Source organism: Rhinatrema bivittatum, chromosome 6, assembly GCF_901001135.1.
Source record: "Rhinatrema bivittatum chromosome 6, aRhiBiv1.1, whole genome shotgun sequence".
Classification (NCBI taxonomy): domain Eukaryota; kingdom Metazoa; phylum Chordata; class Amphibia; order Gymnophiona; family Rhinatrematidae; genus Rhinatrema; species Rhinatrema bivittatum.
The window spans coordinates 107,024,461-107,030,460 of record NC_042620.1 but is presented as its reverse complement, the minus strand read 5'-3'; positions in this window follow the sequence as shown (position 1 = coordinate 107,030,460).

Below are 6,000 nucleotides of genomic sequence, written 5' to 3'. Positions count from 1 at the left end.
CGCGTCATGTGACCCTCTTATTTATTTTACATTGGATGTGTACCCTCTATCCTGCTACATACCAACAGTCCTACAAGTACCATTTTTAGATTGTAGAAGCTAACCTTGGCTTTACAGAATGCACTTTAGCATATAGCATGCTTATTCTTATAAAATGTTTTGCTGAGTACAACTGATTACTCACATCTTTAGTGTGGGTTAGGGTAAAGACTACTTGTAAATTTATGTTTTGTTTGAGCAGGGAACAGCCTACACCTCATCTGAAAAATGCAACTTAAAAAGTTATTATCAGTTTAAGAAAGTATTAGTTATCTGGTTCATTGCTGTCAAAATTGAGTAAACACTGAAACAACATTATAAAAGTTAAATGAAACATCTGACCTTATCAAATGGCCAGAGAAAAATATTAATGAACTTTGAAAATAACTTTTCACATGAGATATAAAAGGATTTTTTTTTTTTAACTTCTATTGAACTGTATCATACTTTATGATATACAACACACACTTGGGTAACCAGTATATATAATATATATTTTATTTGTTTCCTGGAATACAGTTTGACTATTGATGCCATTTGTTCACAAATTTTCTCACTGAAGAGCTAGTGTGGAAGTCAGCACGCCCATAAAAGATGGAAAATGCAATAATGAGATTTAGTAAAATTGGTACTGAGGGCACCTCAGTCACAATATGGAGTTAGAATCCAGAAGGTACTGGAATTTTGAAATCCCTAAATTCTGATTACATTTCCAAAAACAATACATGTTATTTAGAGAATGGAGGGATCTGATGGCTAGAGAAAAGTTCTGGAACAACGGGGAATCAATATTTAAGAAGTCATTTTGAAAAAACAAAACAAACAAAAAAAACTTAAGTGAGAAAAAAAAATATATATTTTTTAAAGCAAATTATTCTTCCAGTGGGTTTTTATTTGACCTGACAACTTCCTGCACTTTGGGGCTTACAGCTCAATTAGAATTAGAACTTGCCCCAACTGGGTTATTATGCCATAAGCCTATATTCACAGTAATCCAGGGATATATTCCCACTTTTTGCCCAGTCATCACAAAAATAACCCTTTTGCTAAGGGGAATCCAGCACAGTGTGCTCTTAAGCAACCACTAGCTATCACTTTCACCATGGTTGTAACTGCTTTCCAAGGGCTCTGAACACTGCCTCTGCAATATTCCCAGTCCTGGTCGACCTAAGGAACAGAAGTTGTTTTGGGATTTGACCCAAATTATTCCTCACAGCAATGCCATGGAACGGGCCTCTTGCCAGTGAATCTTTCATACACAATTCTGAGAAACAAAAAAAGATTAGATATGAACATTAAGCAGATGACTGCTACAGACATGCTTTACTCAACACTGTCAGCATAAGAAGTTCTAAACAAGGTCATCCCAATTGACAGCTACGGGAATAGCAATTTTTTCCATATCATCCAGGTAGAAGTATAAAATCATTATCCCTTTTCATTTGACATTTTCTGAAAGCCCCTCCTCCTTTTTTAATCCTTTTATAAATCTAAGTAAAAATGGGGTCCTATGATAATCCATAGCAGAACTTCATTCAGGCACCACAGTGATTCCTGTAAAGCACGAATATAGCAAACAATCTAGCATGGACTTCATTAAACAGATTTAATTAAAAAAACAAAAAACAATCAGGGAGTTTTAACCAGTATAAAAAAGGTACACATCTTTTATTCCACAATGTAAAAACACATCGAGGAGGGGAAAAAAAAAAAGCAGATATTTAAGAATAATAGCAAAATAAGAAGCAAAAGATAAGAAAGCAGAGTTGCTTATCTGGAACAGGTATTCTCCAAGGAAAGCAGGATGTCAGTCCTCACATGTGGGTGACATCGTCTGATGGAGCCCAGCCCAGAACCTTTATGTCAAAGTTTCTAGAATTTTGACTGTGCCTCACTAGACATGCCCAGCATGCCTAGTTCACCCAGGGGCCCCTTCAATCTTGTTCTTCAGCATTACAAGGAAAAGCCAACTCCAAGGGGAAGTGGGAAGATTTCATGAAGACAGACATCCTGCTCTTCTTAGAGAACATCCATTACCATTAAGCAACTCTGCTTTCTCCAGGGACAAGGATGGCAGTCCTCAAATGTAGGGAATCCCCAGCTATTGATTGCCTTAGGGAACAACAACAAAAGTGCCAAGCAGATTGTGATAAATTGCAGGAAGACCTTGTGAGACTGGAAAATTGGGTATCCAAATAGCAGATGAAATTTAATGTGGATAAGTGCAAGGTGATACATATAGGGAAAAATAACTCATGCTATAGTTACAAAATATTAGGTTCCATATTAGGAGCTACCTCCCAAGAAAGAGATCTAGGGCGTCATAGTGGATAATACATTGAAATCGTCGGAACAGTGTGCTGCGGCAGTCAAAAAAGCAAACAGAATGTTGGGAATTAGAGAGGGAATTGTGAATAAAATGGAAAATGTCATAATGTCTCTATATGGTGAGACTGCATCCTGAATACTGTGTACAATTCTGGTCACCGCATCTCAAAAAAGATATGGTTGCGATGGAGAAGGTACAGAGAAGGGCGACCAAAATGATAAAGGGGATGGAACAGCTCCCCTATAAGGAAAGACTGTTCAGCTTAGAGAAGAGACTGCTGAGGGGGGATATGATAGAGGTCTTTAAAATCATGAGATGTCTAGAACGAGTAAATGTGAATTGGTTATTTACTCTTTCGGATAATAGAAGGACTAGGGGGCATTCCATGAAGTTAGCATGTGGCACATTTAAAACTAATCGGCGAAAGTTCTTTTTCACTCAATGCACAATTAAACTCTGGAATTTGTTGCCAGGGGATGTAGTTAGTGCAGTTTGTGTAGCTGGGTTTAAAAAAGGATTGGATAATTTTTGGAGGAGAAGTCCGTTACCTGCTATTAATTAAGTTGAATTAGAAAATAGCTACTGCTATTATTAACAATAATAGCATGGGATAGACTTAGTTTTTGGGTACTTGCCAGGTTCTTATGGCCTGGATTGGCCACTGTTGGAAACAAGATGCTGGGCTTGATGGACCCTTGGTCTGACCCAGTATGGCATGTTCTTATGGGCACAACAAATTATTTTTGTTGGCAAGCTTTTTCCCTTTTATATCTTACCTCTGAGGGGCAGCCTGGAACAAAAGTAACAGGCCCTAGTAAGGAGTAGAGTTGGGTTCTACATCTCAAACCGATTCCAGACTGACCAAACCTGCCACTGTGGGTATTCGTATCCAAACAGTAGTGTGATATGAAAATGTGGAAAGAACTCCACGTCACAGCCTTGCATATATCCTCCATGGAGATTGATCTTAGGTGAGCCATCGATGCTGCCATGGCTCAGAGTCAGCCTTGACATGACCCACCAAATTCAAGCCAGTCTGGTCATAATTGAAGGAGATACAATCTGTTAGCCAATTAGATATAGTCTGGCAACAGCAATTCCCAGTTTGCTGGTATCAAAAGAAACAAAAGGCTGAGTGGACTTTCTATGGGCTTCAATTTGCTCCAGGCCAAGGCTCTCTTGCAGTTTGAACTATGCAGTTCATCTTGGTGGACATGTGGCCTAGGGAAGGATGAGAGGTTAAGATGGAATTCTGATATCGCCTTAGAATGGGTGTGTAGAAGCACCCTACCATGATAAAGCTTGATATAAGATGATTACGTTACTAGAGCCTGGAGAACACAGACTACCACAAAAATACAAATTTCAAGTCAAGTAATTCAACTCAGATGCACAGTGGCTAAAGGAGCTTCATCAGCTGGGACAGTATCACGTTGAGGTCTGAAGCACCTTCTGCATGAACCGGACAAGCAAAGGGTATGCTTGCACCAATTGCACTGAGATGCACCCTTATTGAGTTGGTCTTGAAACCAGACTTGGATAAATACAGATGGTAATCAAACAGTTTTTGTGTGGAGCAGGAGACAGGGTCTAAGGCCTTTTGCTCACATCACAAAGCAAACCTCCTTGAAGTCTATCGGACTTCGTAGTAGAATGCTTTCTTGAAGCTAAAAATCACTAGACACATCTGACATATCAAGAGGTTGTAGAGTTAGCCTCTCAATAGCCAGGTTGTGAGAACCAGGAACCTGATGTTAGGATAGTGCAACCTGCCTTGATCCTGAGTAATGAGATCTGGGGAATTTCCAAGCCCAATTGGTTCCCTGATGGACATTCCCTCAGAAGGAACCAAATCTGTCTCAGCCTAAAGTGGGCTATGAGAATCATGGTCCCCTGATCTTCCTTCAGTTTCAGAGTTTTCTCAACTAATGATATTGAAGATATGAATATAGCAGCCCTTGTCACAACTGAGGGCAAAATGTCCAAGGCTAGTTTGTTCTGTGCCTTTTTCTAGGAACAGAAGAGCAGAACTTTTTTGTTCTGAGAGTATGCAAACAGATCCACCATGGGTGTTCCCCATTTGTAGAATATCTTTTTCGTTCACTCTCAGTCCAGAGACTATTCATGGAGTTACAGGATCTGTTCCCTAATATATTCTCCATGCTTGCCAGATATATAGCCCTGAGGATCATCCCTTGAGATGTGACTGAGTCCAACAGCTGGACAAGCTTTTTACACAGGAGGTCTAAACCCTTGCTTCCTTGCTTGTTGACCTAAAACATTGCAATTTTATCTGCTTGGACCAGAATGTCTTTGTTGGCCAACTGATCTCTGAAAGCTCTCAAAAGCATACCGGTCCACCATTCGCTCTAGAAAATTTATCTGATTAAGATTTTTCTGAGCAGACCAGAAACCTTGGGTGCAGAGCCCCTCTAATGGGCTCCTATCCTAGGTTGCTTGTATCTATGGTAAGGACAATTTTGATCAGAGGAATTTGAAAGGGTATACTCTTGAACTGTCCAGCCACCATGACAAGGAATGATTGTGTGACTTGGATGTTGTGAAGGTTTTGGGTGGCCTGTAGCCACTGAGATCTGGAGATGGGCCAAAGAAGTTACATGGACAATGGCATAAGGCCCAACATATCCTATGCTGATGTCTGCCAAGTCACCTGGATCCTTTCCACTGTGGATATGAAGGTGATAGCCCTCTGCTGTGGAAAGAAAGATCTTGCTTAAGTAGTGCATAGCACAGCTTCAATAAATCCCAACTGAGATGATGGGCTCCATTGGGACTTGGGGTACTTGATGACAAACCTTAGTTACTGTAACACCCAGATGGTTTTGCATATCGATTGTGGTGCCTGCCTGCAATGTGCTCTTGACCAGCCAATCATCCATATAGGTATATCCATGCATCACCAGTTTGCACGAGAGTGCCGTCACCACAGCAAAACATTTGAAGACACATGGAGCTGATGCTAGGCTAAAAGGCAGCACACGATACTGGAGGTGACGGTCTCTCACTACAAATCTGAGATTTCCTATGATATGGAAATATCTTTATGGATGTAACATCTTTGAGATCAAGAGAGCATACATAACCAGTCCCTTTTTTGTAGAAAGGGAATTAAGGTGCCTAGGGAAATTCTGAACTTTTCTCTTTTCAGAAATTTGCTCAAAGCCCTTAGGTTAGGACAGAGTCCCCCTGTTTTATTTGGAATCAGGAAGTACTTGGAACAGAATCCCTACCTTCTTTCCCCTGGTGGAATGGGTTTGACCGCATTAGTCTCCAAGAGAGAGATGAGCTCTTTTGAAACAATTCCTGATGTGGAGAGTGACCCCAACTAGGGTATGGACAGCAATTTGGAGGAAGAACCAATGGATATAATCTATACCCTCTTTTTTATGATGCTGAAGATCCTCATGTTCGAAGTTTACACTGGGCCAACAGTAAAATCTCAGCCTGCCTTTGACAGGAAGGTCCTCTAGCACGGATATGGGGATGCAGGCCATGCTCTCTGTGATACAGTCAAAACCTCATCCCAGGCTTTAACTGGAGTGCAGGTTGTGGCTTAGGAGTCAGCTGCTGCCTTTGACAGGCACAAAGGACCTGTTGCGGATGGGACCAAA